The following is a 19,070-nucleotide window of genomic DNA, read 5'->3' as shown; positions in this document are numbered from 1 at the left end:
TACGTACTACTAGCGACAAAAGGCGATTCTAGGTTGCGTTGTACTCCAACGAGTACTACTAGTGGTCGCGGGAGTGTATACCTTGTTTTGTGGGTTCGATCCCGGCCGAACGCACGACGGCCTTTAAAAAAAAATAGTACTACTACACTTCGCTGCGAGCCAATATTTTACACGGGTAGTTTGAGTTTTGAAGTCAAACGGACGTGCGGCCCCACAATCTGGGTGCACTGGATAGCCTAGCCATGTGAACGGGGTTTCCTTCTCAGCATCCCGTGGCTCGCGTGCTCGCCCTAGCCGCACCTCGCTTGCAGCTTCCTCATCAGCTAGTAGCATATTTAAACTAGCGCCTCCGAATTAAGCCCGAGGAGCCGGAAAAGCCTGGCGGGGCATTGGGAACTGTGTAATATGGCTCTGTACGTAAAGTGCTCTACTACTACTCTGTAGCTTGTGGCGTTGCACGCATGGACTTCACTCCATTATCGGTTCTACTATAAAAGAAATTCCTCTTGACGTGTTTTTTTTGAAACGGAGGCAAAAGCATTGCTTCATGTCATTCATAAAGAAGGAACTACTAACAAAGTTCGACGAGATCCATTACACCTCCACAAATGGAAGCGAAAAGCCCAGTCTCATTGTATCAAATAACTCAAATGTTCTGCCCCCGCAGTAACCGTAGCTGATAAACAGGTTGCTAGTGTGTGCGTGAGAGGAGCGGCTGAGTAGGCCAGCTACGTGAGAGGAGCGCCTGAATAGAGCACCGAGAGTACCCACTAGGCCACTACGCAGGTGTACTTTCCCTGCATTGATAGTACAGCAATGGTTCTAGAGAACAGTAGTACCCTCCGCTTCCAACTGTAGCTCCTTAGCCCTTAGATTCAAGAGTTCAAATCTGGTGCACTATACTAGACTAGACTAGAAGTACAGTACATCGCACTACTAGTTGAGAAAAGTAGTACTAGTACTGCTATAGTACGAGTACGTACTCCTCCATCACATAATGTAAGACGTTTTTTGACACTAGTTTGCGTGTACAGAAAATGGCAAAAACATACCCAAAATTTCTTAATCCACGCCAAAAACTACTACCTAGTGCCAAAAATTTCTTACTAGTGCTATTATTTACAGTATAATGCAATCCCATAACATTCCATAATGCTAGTACTAGTAGTAAATAATAGCCTCACCCCTTCGCTGAGGAACGATCTACAGTTGGAAGGGAGGAGGCCCTGCGGTTACTACGCTCTTATCTCCTCCTCGCCAGTTCCCCTCCCCCGAAGAGAAGGCAGTTCGCGGCTGCTCCCATGGATTCGCCAGGTGGTTCTCCTCCTCGTCGGGGCTGGGAGACCTTGGACGACGATCCTCTGGGAGAAATCGCACGCCGCTCCAACGTCCTCACCGCCGCAAGACTCGGTGCTTCCTGCACCAACTTTTTCAAGACGCTGCTTAAACTGGTTTGGGAAAAGGCCATGCTTGTTGGTCTTCCATGCGTCCTCGAGGAGAAGGTTCTTCTATGGGACAATCCTTCGAACAGTCCACCGCTCCCTGGCCATGGTTGCACGTTGACTCCGCTAGAGTTGCCGACGTTGAGAGGTAGTCGGATTTTGTCCAATGAGCAGGTCAGTAATGGAGTTTGATCATGTAGTACTTAGTTATTCCATTTCCATCCCATAATTTCTCCGCTTCCCACTGTCTTATATATAGGTCTGGGTCGGTGCCAATGAAGATTGGCTTGCATACCTCCGGCCGGATACCACCATCATTTTGCACAACATCCACAGCAGTGAGGCCATTCCGGTAGACCCCTTCTCCACCATTGGGATCGGCCTTCCGGACTGGCTGGGCTTGAATACGTATGATGATGCCTACATGAGATTGAAGAAGATAGCAATTGCGGACCCACCAACAAAGCGGCGCGGCTACGACGATTACTATCTCATCGCGGTGTTCGACATAAGGATTGCCATCAATGCAAGAGGCAGTAACGGCAGAGTCTGGCGCATGTTGGCGGCAGCAGATTTGTACCCCTACACGTTCAAAGACGCCATGCTCCATCTAGGCCGCATCTTCGCGGTGACAAGCCAGGGGACTTGTTTCATCTGGTTGCCATCCTACGGTACGGGAGACTACAAACGGAATGCACAAACCATCATTTGCATCCCTAACGGTACTCCATTATTTTGTAGGGACCAGTCATCCCCCGATCAAAATAAGATCGCCGATCCTGGATGTGCATTTGCATCCGCGATTCGGTCTAACCTGGAAACTTGTAGCTGACTTTGGCATATTGGGATCAACTATCTTAGCAGTCGTTACCCATGGTACCACTAATGTGCAACATGGTCACACAATCTACCGCGATCGGACCGTCACCATCTACCCAGGTATTCCATTTTTTAACCCTCTCGCCTTCTCTTTTGTTGTTGTACTAGTAGTATACTTAGTAGTACTAGTAGGAGTACTTTTTACCTTGGAGGACGCGTATAGCTAGCTAGGCCCTTGAAGACTTGAACCCACTAGCTGCCACCATTTTTGTTTTTCCATGTCTTACTATCTCATCCATGTAGCCTAGTGGCTATATATAATAAGCCGATTATTTTACTTCCTCTATACCGGAGTAGTACTATTTGCTGCACAGTATTACTGACCGCCATATTTGAGCACAACATTATTATGCATGAACCTTGACTATGTACATCACCATGTGTCCAGATCTGAGATGCTGCGTGTACCAGATGAACGGAGCCGAGTTCGACCCCCCTGATGCTACGTGGGTGCCGAGGAACACTCTTGGAGAGTACTCGCTTTTCATCGGGGACAGCTACCCCATTGTGAAGCGGATGCCACCTTCCGTGCACGACAAGGAAGGCCTGCCGTTCATGAAGCATGGTTGTGTATTCATTGCGCACCGCCGGATGAACGACATGCTGGGACACGCTATCCCTGATTTATGCCGCTTCAGCTTGGATGAGTCTCCATCGTGTGGAACCGGACTAGAAAGCTGCAACAATGATTCCCGTTGCCCACCACTATGGATCGTGCCATCCATGAAGAACACCTGGGACTGGAACCTGGAGGAGGACATGTAGCCCATCTATAACGTGTAAGTGGAGTACGGTAATTGTGAACGGCAGCGCTATGAATATATGTGGACTAGTCGTGCACAAATTTATCACATGAATTGGAGATGAACTTGTGTGGCATACTGGCATTTGTCCTTTAGAATTTATTACTAGTAAATGTGTTATGTGTACGTGCAACTTGTGTGGTTGTTGCACGGGCTCCAACACGCTCTTTGAGAAAAAAGGTGGCACAACTTTGGATATACGTGACCTGGCGGCATCATACAGTAGCATCGTTCGCTATAGTTGTAGTACACTCCTACTAGGACGACAACTCCCATAAAACCTTGCTCTTGGCTCTTTGCCTCTTCGGGAGGTTCAACAATTCTTACTCGTGTGAACCTTGCACTTGGCTCTTCGCCTCTTTGGAAGGTCCAACAATGATGATACTATAGTACAATATGCTTCTGGCAATCTGACACCGATTGAACTGCTGCACGTCCACCGCGAGGGCGAGGGAGAGGGAGAGCGCGCTATAGTCAAAACCCTCTCCTCGTCCTGCAAACAACCGCGCGCGTGGGCGAGGGAGAGGCGTAGTAAGCAAGCTTCTCCTCGTTCGGCGAGTTGACGGGACACAACAAAGCAGTACTTGTACTAGTAGTCCATACTGCGTCCTTTCCGATTAATATGGCTTAATTTGAAACGAGAAAAATACACTGGCGGTCAACGTATGTAACAATACGCTCTTTACGGTCACTATATATAGTTTTGCGGTGATTATACGATCACTAGCTCGTCGTAGAGCACCGTATTGCACCCTACTGACCGGCCACATAGTCGACGTGGCACTTTGTTGACTGGTTAAATTGTCACCTGGTTTCTGGGTCCCACCTGTCAGTTGGCAGAGCAAAGAAATCAGTTAAACAAAACTTTACGCAGGCGCGACACGAGTCCAATCCTTGCGCGCGAACCGCCCTGGCTGTGTATGTGAGTGCATGCACATGTATTTGAGCAAAGAGTGTACATCGGCTATAAAACAAAGAGTGTAGTACATGATGTACATCTACACTTCCAATGCATTTAGCCTTTAATCTAAATCGATATTGATTGACTAATGCACCAACTTGTGCTGTAGGTATAGGCTACATTTCTATCCTTAATTAGAGCATGCAACGGCCTTCATTTAATCTTCTTCTCTCAATGGTCGCATGCACACATAACTCTGCTGCTTTTGGGTGTTAATTATGCCCTGGTCAATGTGTAAATCTCTAAATGTATAGTCTTTCACGGACGTAGGGAGTAGGTTGAGCACTTGAGCGTGAGCGTGTGTGTTACGTCGTGTACTGTGTGCCGCATGGGTGCGTGAGTGTTGCGTGTGTCCATGTGTACGTGTGAGTGTTGCATGTTGCATGCATGCATGCATGGGGCTTACTCCGACCCATTGACATGTTCATATTTCAAGCTTCCTCTGTTCCCTCCATATTGTGATACTCCCTCTATTCCCAAATACGGAGTAAAGGCCTCCCTCTGTTCCTAAATACGGAGTATTTGTCTTTCTACAGATTTCAACAAGTGACTAGGTACGGAGCAAAATGAGTGAAGTGAGCGTAGAGGCATAGGGATACTGTAGAAAGGAAGTCCTCGCGATCTCGGTCAGAGAGAACTATTCAACTAGTCTTCGCAGTGAAGTGACAATACACGCTGCAGCAGATGGGACACGTAATTAATAAGCTGAACCAGTGTGTTGGTGTTACTAAATCAGCCTTACCCAGTACTTCCATCATGTTTGCCAGTTGAGCACGCTTCCGCAAATACGCCTACGCACCTCTGTCCTCCGTTAACTGACATATGGGCCCTTTTGTGGTAGACCCACATGTCATCGGTGTAACTATTTACACTCCAAAGGACGGTATATCCTGGTAGTAGTACTAGTAGAATTGAGATTTAATGCACTTTCTTCCCCGTCTTCCACTCTTCTTCCTCCTCTCTTCTTCTTCCTCCTCTCTTCCCCATTGTCGGCTGCACACCATTTACCCCCACTCACTGCTCGCCCGCCCGCGCCATCTTCCTTGGTAGCTCGCGCGTACCATATCCCCCCGCTCACTGCTCGGCCACACAAGGAGAAGCTTCTTCGCTCGCCCGCCTGAATCCACTTCCCCGCTGGCTCACAGGCACCGAAAACCCCAATGGCATAACCGACTAACACGCAGAGCCGCGATTGGAATTCCCTCCCCGATGTTCCCTTGGAGAATATTTGTAGTCATATGGACCTACTCAGCACTGTCCGTCTGGACGCATGCTCGGTGTCTTTGTACCGTCTACTCGTCTGCAACCGGCCGGCTCTTTTCAAGACACCCTGCTTGCACTACAAAAAAAAGATACATCCGTGAAATTTTGGGCCGAACGAATTTTTTTTCTGTCATACATATGACACTTCTATGACGATAATTGTGACAAAACCCGATATCATCATAGATGTGGTGGGCTCCTACTTCTATGACAAAAAATCATGACAGAAAATGGGCTTTCCGTCCTGGGCGGGCCGGAGACGCAGCTGCATGACATTCTTTGGGCCGTCCATGACGGAAAATACCATGGTAGAAGCGAGGGGGAGGAAAATTTCGGGGAGTTGCCGGTTACGGTGGGAGGTCGGGGGCCGAGCGATGTGCGTTTCTCTCGTACACGTACGCGCGTGTGTGCGAGGCCTTGGCTCTAACTGAACCCAAGCGAGGCGTTGGGCTGTAACTGAACCCGAGCGATTGCGCTGCAGGCTGCGCATTACTGAACCCGAGCGATCGATCGATGGCTGTTAAATGAACCCGATCGAGCGATTCCTTCGCTACTGCTGCTAACTAAAGCCGATCGATTGGATGAACAGTGAGCGTTTCAGGGGGGTTGGACGAACAGTGAGTGGTGGCCTTGCCTCTGGATGAACAGGACCCCGTGGTGTGGAGGGCTGGATGAACAGTATACGGTGGAGGGGTGCCCGTGGAGGGGTGGTTGAACAGGACCCCGTGGTGTGGAGGGCTGGATGAACAGTAGACGGTGGAGGGGTGGTTGAACAGTAGCCGGTGGAGTAGCGCGCAGGGGAGGCTGGATGAACAGGAGCCTGTGGAGGCTGGAGGAGGTCGACAGTAGCCCGTGGAGGCTGGAGGAGGTCGACGGTGGAGATGAACAGTATCCCGTGGAGTCCCGTTTTGTGGTACGCCACACCCCTCCCGATGAACAGGACTCCCATTTCGACTGTAGGAGGTCCGTTTCCTCCGTTTTGCGGTACGCCACACCCCTCCAGATCAACAGGACCCCCGTTTTGACCGTAGGAGGTCCGTTTCGTCCGTTTTGCGGTACGCCACACCCCTCCCAATCAACATGACCCCCGTTTCGACCGTAGGAGGTCCGTTTCCGCCGTTTTGTCGTACGCCACACCCTTCCCGATCAATAGGACCCCGTTCCGAACGTAGGAGGTCCGTTTCCTTCGTTGTGCGGTACGCCAGGCCTCGTTTCCATCGCCTGTTCCGTCCAAGCCCTCCCGATGAACACGACCACGCATTCCGTTCCGACCCAGCCGGTTGGCTCCCACGCGTTCCGTTGCCTCCCGATGAACACGACGCATTCCGTTGCCTCCCCATGAACACGACGACGACGCTGTTTCTCCGTTCCGACCCAGCCATGTACACGAGCCCTGGCCGTACGTATGCGCGAGTAGGCGTTCGAGACCCCGCCCATATGTACACATACGTGGCCGTATTTTGTTTCTTGCACCCTGGCCGCTGTATGTACGTGTACATGCTACGTGCGCTCCTCGACTACGACACGTGCGCGCCTCTACATCCACCAGTATATATGTACGTACATGTTCGCGACCAGAATGACAACGCTATGTACACTTCGACCAGGTGGGTCCCGACTGTCAAGCACTTCCTTGCCTCCGAAGATGTAGCTGGTGGGTCCCAGCAATCAGGGGGGCGAATCGTTTTGGGTTTATTTTGCCCGGACGCACTTCCTTGCGTGTGAAGATGTAGCTGGTGGGTCCCAGCAGTCAGGGGGCGAATCGTTTTTTTTTGCCCGGACGCACTTCCTTGCGTGCAAAGGTGTAGCTGGTGGGTCCCAGCAGTCAGGGGGGCGAATCGTTTTGTTTTTTTGCCCGGACGCACTTCCTTGCGTGCGAAGATGTAGCTGGTGGGTCCCAGCAGTCAGGGGGAAACGTTTTTTTCGCGAAATACGGTGGCCCGTCCGGTGGGTCCCCGCTGTGAGGTGGAGGAATAATTATTTTGCACGTAATAAGGAGGCACTACCTTGTTGCGGCCATGGACCCAGCTGTCAGCCTCTCCACGTACAGTCCACGTCCGATGGAAGCCGTTCCTTGACCACGTAGACCACGCCGCACCGAGAGCACGAGGGTGGTGGACGATGGCGAGGCCTAGGAAGGGGACGACGCTGAGCCGGGGAAGACGCGGCAGTGGATGCCCACGCGTAGAGGAGTACGAGGGTTCACTGGTTCGCTGCGGTGTGAGGCTGTCGTCGCCGCAGAATAACAGGGGGTGTGGGTGAGTAGAGGTATGGCCTGGCTAGCGGTGGGAGTAGTAGGAGGCGGTGAGGCCTCCGCCGCATCGCAGACGGCCACGGGAGGCAGGAGCACGAGGCACGACCGGCGCTGGTTTGGGCGGCTGGAGCAAGAAGACCAGAGGTTGAAGAAGCACTACGGCCGTTGGATGGACATCGTATGGTCACTGGAGCTAGAATCGTGCATATTGACTAAGTTGACAAAGCCCTCCGTCCCCGTCAACTTAGTAGGCCCACAAGTCAGCCTGCCACTATACTGGGTCCCAGCTAACAGGTGGAGTATTCATTTTTTTTGTGCGTAATAAGGAGGCACTTCCTTGCGTGCGAAGATATAGCTGGTGGGTCCGAGCTGTCAGCGGCGGTAACGGTTTTTTCGCGAAATACAGAGGCCCTTTCGGTGGGTCCCCGATGTCAGGTGGAGGAATCACGACGGCCGTTGGATGGACATCCAACAGTCACTGCTTGCGCGCCCACTTTTTTTTAGGAAAGCCTCAAATCTATGGAAAACAGCATACAACCCATCTGCCATTATTTCTAATAATTTATAGCCCATTTGCTAATTCTTAGATTTTTTTGGAGCCCATATTCTTTTTGTTAGCATTACAGCCCATATTGTGGCCAGGGTTAAAACATTATACGAAATTTTGCATATTTCGGTGCGGTCCGAACTATTTTTAATCCCGAAATTTCGACTCACATTCAAACTGATTTTAAAAATAAATGTATATCAATATAAAATCCAACAAATTCTCCACGCATAAAAATTAATGTAATTTAAAATCTCGAAATGAAAAAAGATATTTGAAACTAATTGCCGGTTTGATGTGTTTTAAAAATGTAAAACCCATTTCTCATTACAGATAGGCCATTTTCTCGGCCAGCCGAATGAAGCTCTCCTCGTCTTGAAAGATTTGCAGCCCAACAGGCCTGACAAAGCGACTTACTTGGCAAATCACAAAGAAACTGGGCTGTGGCCATGGACCCAGCTGTCAGCCTCTCCACGTACAGTACTCTTCCGATGGAAGTCGGTCGTTGACCACATTGACCACGCCGCGCCGAGAGCACCAAGGCGGTGGATGACGGCGAGGCCTAGGAAGGGGACGATGCGGAGCCGGGGAAGACGCGGCAGTGGATGCCCACGCGGAGAGGAGTACGAGGGTTCACTAGTTCGGCTGCGGCGTGAGGCTGCCGTCGCCGCAGAATAACAGGGGGTGTGGGTGAGTAGGGCGATACCCTGGGCCAGCGGTGGGAGTAGTAGGGGGCGGTGAGGCCTCCGCGGCATCACAGCTGGCCACGAGAGGCAGGAGCACGCGGCACGACCGGCGCTGCTTTGGGCGGCTGGAGCAAGAAGACCAGAGGTTGAAGAAGCACTATGGCCGTTGGATGGACATCGTATGGTCAATGGAGCTAGAATCATTCATATTGACTAAGTTGACAAAGCCCTTCGTCCTCGTCAACTTAGTAGGCCCACAAGTCAGCCACCCACTATGGTGGGTCCCAGCTAGCAGGGGGTATTCATTTTTTGGTGCGTAATAAGGAGGCACTTCCTTGCGTGCGAAGATATAGCTGGTGGGTCCGACCTGTCAGCAGGGGGAACGTTTTTTTCGCGAAATACAGAAGACCTTCTCACGTATAGTGCACGTACAATGCGTAATAAGGAGGAACTTTCCTTGCGTGCGACCATGGACCTCGTGGGTCCCAGCCGTCAGGCTCTCCACGTACTGTCCTCTTCCGATGACTCTCGTATGTTGACCACGCCACGCCGAGCGCACCGAGGCGATGGACGATGGCGAGGCCCCCAGACTGGAACGACCCAGAGATGGGGAAGACGCGGCAGTGGAGTCGCAGACGGAGAGGAGTGGGAAACTTGACTGGTTCGGGTGCAGGGTGGGCCTACACTCGGCAGAGAATAACAGGAGGTGCGGAGTGGAGGGATGGCCTGGCCGTCGGCGGGGTAGCATTTTGCCGAGGAGCGCAAAACAACACCGCTGGACGCCGAAGGCTGGAGCAGGCGGTTCCGGCAGCGCTGGGGGAAGAAGACGAGAGATTGAAGAAGGATGCCGGCCGTTGGATGTAAATCCAACGCCTTCTTAGGCTTCGACCTACTGGCCCACATGTCAGCCAGTCCATTTGGTGGGCTGGGTGAAACAATGATGTAGCATCTATGCAGCTCGTTTAAATCCCATTTGCATTTTTCTCGAAATCCGTGGACTTGCTGGGCTGGGTGAAAATATCATGTTGGGCTAGACGGAGAAATGTTATAAAAGCATAAACACATGATTGCACGTCAGTAAAATCTTTGCAAGCTTATGTACGCAATCACTAGGAGTTAACTTGGCAAGTTATATATAAACAATTATTATTATTATTTTGTAAGAACTTTCAACTTACGAAATAAATATCATTTTTATTTGATGAGTTAACAGTACGTGGGGTATTATTATTTTTTAGGCTAGACGTGGGACAGTTGAGTTGGTTCTAGGGGAAAGTACTGTGAGAAAACTCAGTTTACATCGAAAAAGAAAGTGGGAGAAAATTCAGAGACCTGCTGGGTCCACCTGAGGAGAGGAATATGTTGGGAGGAAGGAAATTCAAAGCACGGCAGCCGAGTGAACTAGTTTTTTTACGGACAAGTGAACTAGTTTACACACATAAGCAAATAGCCACTAAAAAAGCAATCAGGTTAATGGGTTCATAAAAGAAATATTTTGGACAAAACAGATAATTACGACACATAGGCTAATGCATGAAACACTCAGATGATAAAGGTGCTTATAAACAGATAAAGTACAACATCTAGACCTTCCTGGAACGCTTGATCATGACGCTGCGGCTGTCCGTGTACTCGTCGGTTACGGGAAGCCGACACGCCCGCATGTCCAAGATCTGCCTGTACATGTCGTAGCATGCATATGCGTCCTTGGCCGCGTAGGTTATGCAGGCTAGATTCAAAGGTACCTCCCACGTGTTCAGGTCGTCTTCTTTCATGTTGGCGTATCAAGGGTCGATGATGGTCTCAGCGAGGTCAACCACGGAGTCCTTCTCCTGCCCGTTGCTGATGATCTTGTATTGCTTCTGGATGTCGACAAGCTTGTTGCACCAGATGGCCGAATCGTCGCATTCTTCCTTCTCTCCACCGTAGCGAAGGTGCAGTCGGCGCTGCCGATGAAACGGGCGAATGCTCCAGAACCTAGTGCAGCCATAGGACTGAGGCGAGGCAGAGCTTCACCGAGTCCGTATCATTGGTGTACATCACATTCAACTTGGTGCAGCCATAGGACTGAACGGCGAACTCAAAGGGGAACTCCTTGCTAAAGTCCATATCTAGCAGGCTCACCCCTCGGATCGCCATTGGAGTCTCTTCGAGTGAACGAGTGTGTAGACGGCGACCGCAGTTCGTTTTTGAGCTCTTGGGGAACTGGATTCAACAATAAGCTGAGTGTGTACAGGTGACAACAGTTACTACCCCTCCCTCGTCCGCTGCACGCCTGGCAGAAGATGCACCCTCGGCGCATTCAAACGCCTCCATTAAGAAACCTACTCCGGCCACACGTCGGTTCACAAGCGGGTCTGTATTGGTACTGTAATAAAAGGAGTTAGTGGTCACTTTACTTAAATTTAATTAGCTTTAATAGAAATTTATACTTAAAACAAGAAATGCATTCGCTCGTTCTATCAGTGCCACAGGATCAACATGCACAACAATTAGAATTATTATTCTCAGGATGCACACGATCAGCACATTTGTCGCACTTTCACAATGATAATACTACCATGTTTGAACTGTTTGTTATGGTTGTTGTCCTCTACATCATCATGCCGTGTTTCCCAGCTTGCAAGAGTCAGAACCAACAAATAAGATCCAAATAATAAGTACAACAAAGATGCCTACACATCTCATTGATTCCCAGCTTGCAAGATTCAGAACCAACAAATAAGATCCAAATAAAAAGTACAACAAAGATGCTTACACATCTCATTGATTCCCAGCTTGCAAGATTCAGAACCAATAAATAAGATTCAAATAATAAGTACAACAAAGATGCCTACACATCTCACTGATTCCCAGCTTGCAAGATTCAGAACCAACCCATTAGAGCCTTTTGATAAAGTGAATATCGGGATTAAATCCATCTTGGCTAGCCATGTCATACAATTGAAGAACTTGGCGAATGCTCTTGACCGTCAACACATCTGTAGTTGAGTATTCCTATTTGCATAGCATGTTTGCACAGCACAAACAAGGAGACAAGAGAGCATGATTTCGCTTTAATAGCGGCCTCCTTGAACTCAACCTCCAGCTCTACTTGGATGAAGTCTGCCTGGAGTTCCATGATTCAATTCATGCGCCTTTTTCTGCAGTTCACCTGAAATGAAGCAAAGATTGCATCATTCAGCTAGCAAGAAGTACTTGCTCTTGTGAGCTGGCAGGTTCTTCTTTAGTAGTTGCACTAAAATTGAGAAACATTAAGGTTGGCTGTCCGGCTCATGTAAGGTGCAACTATAATTTTCTTATCCTTTTGTGCAGTTCCACTAAAATAAAGTGCCATTGTGGTGACAGTGACGGCTCCATCTTGCAAAGGCTAATAAAATGTTGCACGAGATTACTAGCAAAACTTGACGGAGATTTTGGAAACTCCAATCACCATTTTGTGCACTTCCACCAAAATTGAGAGATGTTGCCCACGTGACATTTTAGTTGAACTGCACAAGACACTCATTCCAAAAAAAGTGTTTTGTGCAGTTCACCAAAAGGTCACAATAGCAACATGGTGAAATGGATATCCCTATCTGCACAAAATGATAGAAAATAAACAGTTGCTGGTCAATAAGAATATACGAAACATATACAAAATGAAAAGAAGCATCTTAATTATGTTCATGGCAATCATGCAAGGACAATAGAAATTTTAAAACGTCAGCAATGCTTCATGTTACCAGAAGCTTTACGATCAACAATGAGATTCCTCAAATATGGGATTACTTTAATGGTGGCATTGCTTGTTTACCAGACACAATAAATCAACAGCAGCTAAAGAGTTGGTTTAAGGGCATGGGACCGTTTGGACACCAGGACACTCAGCAGTGTAAAGGAGCAACTTACTTATCATACTGGGGAAAATAGCAGGAGTGCCATTTGTAACACAGTTTAATTGCATCTTATCACTGGAGGCATTAGATTAACAATAACACTGGTTAGACATGTCCCTAAGGTAACAGTGTGATCGCTTCATTTTACATGCGCCCTTACATTAACAACAGCAAAAGGTTGGTATAAGGACATGCGACAGTGGACGCATCAGCACAATGTACCTACAAGGAGGCATAAAGTGGTGATGCCGAGCTTGTTCACGCTATGTGCGGGCAGCAAACCTAATCCTGGAGACCTTGTACTATGTGAGGGCAGCAAATCTAATCCTGGAGACCTTGTACTATGTGAGGGCAGCAAATCTAATCCTGGAGACCTTTTACTATGTGAGGGCAGCAAATCTAATCCCGGAGACCTTTTACTATGTGAGGGCAGCAAATCTAATCCTGAGACCTTTTACTATGTGAGGGCAGCAAATCTAATCCTGAGACCTTTTACTATGTGAGGGCAGCAAATCTAATCCTGGAGACCTTTTACTATCTGATGGCAACAAATCTAATCCTGGACATACTCTGTTGACTTGTCCACCAGCCGCCAATTTCTATCCTTTTTTCAACCAATAATAGATCTGTTCCTTATCCAGTTTGTACTGCGTTTTCCCATTATTTCCCTTTTCAACCAAGAGACCGGTTGGGTATCCGGCCTCTACTACTTTCACCATATTATTTCCTCTTTGAATCAAGTCCTAGATTCATGCTACAACTTTCCCCCCTTTCTTCGTTGCTTGAACAAAGCCCTAGATTCGAATGCATGAAGTAGCTTTACCTCTAATAATACTAAAAATTTAGGTGGCTTTGGAAGAGCTGATGGGAGTAGAAAAAGATGCACATGAAGACACGTGGGGAGCTGGGGCAGTAGAGCAAGGCCGCTTTCGAAGAACTTATACCTGAGGGTCACCGGGATGTCGGCGGCGGCAGGTTGGATCTGCGGACAATACGAAAGGGAGGAAGAAGGGTCGGAGGACCTCCCGAGCCAGTGCTGTGTCGAAGAGAACGGCACGGGCAGAGGATCGGGCCCCTCCGGCAGTTGTGGGTTTCCTCCCTCGGCGGCGATGACCGCGTGAACGATGCACCTTTTAGTCCTCTACACACACCGGCCGAAGGGATCCGGCCGGATCTGTGTCCAGCGGTGAGCAGAGAGAAAATATCGCTACCCTGTCTTGTTTATATCTGGAGAGGATGAGAGAATGAAGAGAGCAACCCTAGTAAAGCAAGCGTTCAGGCCCCTGCGTCCATATATAGTGGAGTGATTATCTTTTTTCTCTCCACAACAAGCGTTTCAATTTGTGTACGTGGCAAGAAACTCTCTATTTAAGGTGACTACTCTACGACTCCTACTTACTACTACAGTATATTGTTCACTTGTGCTCCCCGCCCCTCCATGCATTGAACAACCCCACGGGTGAATAAACATACAGTAAGTACTGTATTTATATAGAACGAACAAGCTCGAACTATTTTCGCGTAGTTAAATGTTGAGGGCGGGGCTTTTCCCGGGCAGTACGCGGCGGCAGTTTTCGGGTAGGCGGTTTGACAGAGAGGCGAGGAGGGTGAGCGAGTGGGGTTCTGCGATTTGATGGTGCGTTACTGCTGGAAAGACTTGTGATATGACCACTCACTATAGTCATGAATTACTGGCGCTCCGACCGGGGTGATGCCCCCCTTCCGTTCCGCGCTCTAATCTGGTGCATGACACGTCGACCCGGATGCTGGCTCTCCCACATGTCGGAGTAGTAAGAAGGAGCAAAGAATGATGCGGTATATACTAGTACTATACTACTCCTACTTACTACTACCTCCGTCTTGGTTTATTGGTCCTCATTATATTCCGTGCTAAATTTTGACTACAAATTTAACTAAAAAAAATGTTCATGCATGTTATAAAAAATTATATCATTGAAAACTACATTCAAATACGAATCTAACGATGCATTTTTTGTTGACATGCATTAACATTTTATAAGTTAAATTTATAGTCAAAATTTGACACGGAATACAATGAGGACCAATAAACCAGGACGGAGGTAGTACTCAGGTCGGAGGAGTGCGAACCACGGCAGCCCAGTGAACCAGCAGTGCGAACCACGGTAGCCCAGTGAACCAGCAGTAGAAAACAATGTGGTGATATGGCCATAAAAAACAATGTGCTACGGTCCACACTGTAGCATATACAATAACACTCCTCTTTGTTTGGATCCCTGAGTTAGAGCTAGTTTGGGTTGAAATAGCCTCAAATTATCGAAACAAGAGGGGTTAGTTTGAGCTAGTTTGCTCTAACCCAGCTAAAAAAACTAGCCCGGTGGAGAGGTTCTAATTGGGTTAGTTATCCTCGGGCCCACTAAAAGAGAACTAAAAAAATCTCACCTGCCCGCACCAGATCGCTCCCCCCCTCTCGCACGACTCCTCTCTGTTCCCCATAGGGCCGCCCGCCCAAGCGCTGCTCGCCCTCTCTCTCCTCCGGCCGCCCTCTCCTTTCGGCCTCCGCCGCCCTACTCCGGCCGCCCTCTCCTTCCGGCCTTTGAAGGTCGCCCCGCTCCCCCTTCACTAGTAGTTTTTCTCCCTCTGTCAAGCGCGGCGGCGCATCTACCAGGGAGGTCACGAGAGGGGTGAGTTTGTTCGTCCTTCTCTGTCTCACGGCCATATCATTGATCTTGCTTGCTCTAGCTCTAATTCTGATTTGGAAAAGTAGATCCTGATCAAATTTGCTATAGATTTGTGGTGCACGCATGGAATTGTTTGATGCTGCTTGAGGAGGTAATAAATCTTTCTATAGGCCCAAAGATTCAGCTCACCTTTCTAGGTATTTCAATTTCAGGCTTGCATTATTTGTAGAGGCCCAAAGATTCAGTTCACCTTTCTAGGTATTTCAGTTTCAGGCTTGCATTATTTCTAGAGGCCCAAAGATTCAGTTCACCTTTCTAGGTATTTTAGTTTCAGACTTGCATTATTTCTAGAGGCCCAAAGATTCAGTTCACCTTTCTAGGTATTTCAGTTTCATGCTTGCATTATTTCTAGAGGCCCAAAGATTCAGTTCACCTTTCTAGGTATTTTAGTTTCAGGCTTGCATTATTTCTAGAGGCCCAAAGAGTTCAGTTCACCTTTCTAGGTATTTCAGTTTCAGGCTTGCATTATTTCTAGAGGCCCAAAGATTCAGTTCACCTTTCTAGGTATTTTAGTTACAGGCTTGCATTATTTCTAGAGGCCCAAAGATTAAGTTCCCAGTCGGTGGCAAGCGGCCCTGCTACCCATGCCGGTGTCAACCTCAAATCGCAAGGGCCGGCGTCGGAGGGGTTCCCGGGGCTTGGGCTCTACAGAGCCTTCCTCCAGAGCGACGATGGCGAGCTCCTCCCTCGGTGCGTGAGGGGCTCCGGGCTCCCTCCCTATCGTGAATGACTTCCGTGATGAGTTAGCTCATTCTTTGTTTCATGAAGTGTTTTTTATTTTGTGAAGCTTGATTGACGACTTGTATGTTTAAGTGGGATATCTCATTTGTATGGACAAAGTAAAAATTATCATGTTTTGCATGCTTGATTTGTATAGATGGTTCGTTTATGTCAATTGTGAGCGGGAGGAGGCCACAGAAGAGCCGGCCACACCAAGAGGGTGCTTGGATCCAAGGGACTTATTTTAGTCTGACTAAAAATAGGGTCCAAAGTAGTCAAATGATTGAGATAGAGCATTTATTGTCAATCTAACCCTGCCATCCATACACCTCTTTGGTTTAGAGTTAGTTCAGGGTTAGAATCTAACTTTAACCTCCAACTGAGTTAGAGTTCTCCTCGTCTCGGTTCATCGCCATCATACTTTCCCCATTCCTGTGTTTTCAGTATCCTACGAATCAAAGAGGCCCTTTTTTGCGGGAAAAATCAAAGAGGCCCTTAGCCTGATTTAGGTCCGGTCATTTTTTATAAACGTGTTATGTCCAAAATTTAATAAACGTGCTCCGGTTTCCATGAAAATAATCCGGTTTCATGTAGTAATTCATTCATTTATTTATTCTTCTCCGAGGGGTTTGCATGTAATTTGTGAGGTCTGAAATGTAAAGTACCCCGTCATATGCTACAAGTCGTGCTTGCACTACGACCCAGATGCTCTATGTCCCACATGTCGGCGAATGGGGGCACATGGAAATAGCCTAGGAGTACATATAGGAGGATAAATGCGTGAAAAAATATGTACTGTGAAGCGTAGCCGCGGTTCGAAAAGGAGACCTAAAGTGATGACAGCTATAGGTCGCACGCACCCAACTAGTGGTACTAGACATACGACTAATTTTTCCCTCAAAAAAACAGAGGCACGAGTGCTCAGTACTCCTATTCTATAAACATGAGTCCCATCTGGCAACAGCATCCGTGCTACAGCTAGCTCTCCTCCCTCGTTTCTCTCTTCTAATTCTAAACTCGGCCGACGCCCGGTGGGTGGGGTGGGTTTGCTCAACTGCGGCCCCACCTCACAGTGAAAACGTTACGACTGGAATAAAAAATGCCATATACTCCCTCCGTTCATAAATATAAGCCTTTTTAGGTACTAGTTCAAATGGAATACATCATACAGATGTATGTAGACATAGTTTAGAGTGTAGATGCACTCATTTTTCTCCGTATGTAGTAGTCACTTGCTGGAATCTTTAGAAAGACTTATATTTGGCAACGGAGGGAGTACTATACTAATAAAACATTAAGGCCACGAGGCGATGCAGTGCTGGTTACAAGAGGCAAGAAGAAGAGATGCATCCATCGACGACGTCCACCTCCTCGACTCAGGGCGTCGGCCCACCGAACGGCGCCTAAGTAGCAGCGCCTTTCGTGGCCAGTTCGACGTGCTTCTGAACAATGGCGTCCAAAGATTCCAGCCGCTGGAAGAAGGCCAACGTCTTTCTGTCCTTGCTTGCCTTGTAGTGGCCTATGTAGACGATTACCTCGTAGACGTGGATGTGCAGGTCGACGGTTTCTTGCATGGCGAGGCGCTGCGCGGCGAGCGCAGCCTCGAGGTGCACATTCTTCGTCGCGACCTCCGGCACCTATAGGGCCACCAGGGCTTGAAAGAGTTCATCACCATGTAGGCCGATGAGGGTGGCAGGCAATGAGGAGCCTAGGCGCGCGGGCTGGAGCAGTACGACAAGGTCGTCCACACGCTTCTTTACGGCGGTGAACTTGCGGATGGAGTTGACCATCATGTCGTCCATGCGAGAGGCGAAGCCGGCGTCGGCGAGGGCTACGATGCCTGCGGTCGCCAGCATCGTCTGGAAATGCTGCACGGTGCGGGGCCGCAGGCCGGCACCTTGGATGATTTGGCACAGCCGACTGCCGCTCGCGTCCATCGCCTCCATAGGTGCTTGTGGCTTCTGGTCACTTGGTCTTGGATTGGAGTGAGTAGTATTGCGCAGAGACTTGGGAGTAGATGGATTGGAGTGGTGGGGCGCCTTTATTATATGAGAGTCCAAACTCTGTTGCATTCACATCATGCTGGCTCTATTCTGCTTCTCCAATTAATATCCTCTGCATGTAATTGAGGATGCATCATTGACTGTTCAACGTCTCGGGAACCGCTACCCTCTTCCTCCTTGGCATTCAAGCACCTATGGACCCGTCGAGGACGAGGTGCCTATGGTGAGTTCATAAATTTCAAGATGATAGTGCCGTGCGTGTGTGCGTTCATACGGGTGAGTGTATGCGCGTGTATATGAGCGCTTGCGTTTGTACTGTGTAAAAAAAACGTAAATGCGTGTCAAAAAGAGACTAGTCAGTATACTCAATATTGTGCACCTCGGAGAGGAAAACGATAGAACTAGTATGTATTTATTTACGGTGCAGATTCACTCATTTTGCTCCATATGTACTCCGTCTCGGTGTAGTCTAGTCACTTGTTGAAATCTCTAGAAGGGCAAATACTTCTTTCTGGTTTACAGGGCTATACTAGCAAGTAGTTGTACGTACTAGTACAATAGTGGGCTCACATAGCAATTTTTTCTCATGCAATAGCCTGGCTATATGCGTGCTCCAATGTTCGCAACTGCAACGTTCGGTTTGCGCTTGGCTCTTCGCCTCTTCGAGAAGACGAACAATGATTTTACTACTATTGCTTCTACAATGTCGAATCCACTGCAGCATGTCCGTCCATCGCGAGCGGGACGGATAGCTTGTTGTAGAAGTACTACTAAGCAAAAGCATGTCCTCGTTTGCGAGCAACCGCGCGCATGGGCGAGGGGGAAGGCGTGTAGTAAAATCAAGCTTCTCCTCGTTGTACGAGTTGACGCGACACATCATAGCACTGGCCCCACATGCTTGCCTCTAAACTTGG

Source organism: Aegilops tauschii, chromosome 2, assembly GCF_002575655.3.
Source record: "Aegilops tauschii subsp. strangulata cultivar AL8/78 chromosome 2, Aet v6.0, whole genome shotgun sequence".
Taxonomy (NCBI): Eukaryota; Viridiplantae; Streptophyta; class Magnoliopsida; order Poales; family Poaceae; genus Aegilops; species Aegilops tauschii.
The sequence above is the reverse complement of the archived record's forward strand: the minus strand, read 5'-3'. Positions refer to the sequence as shown.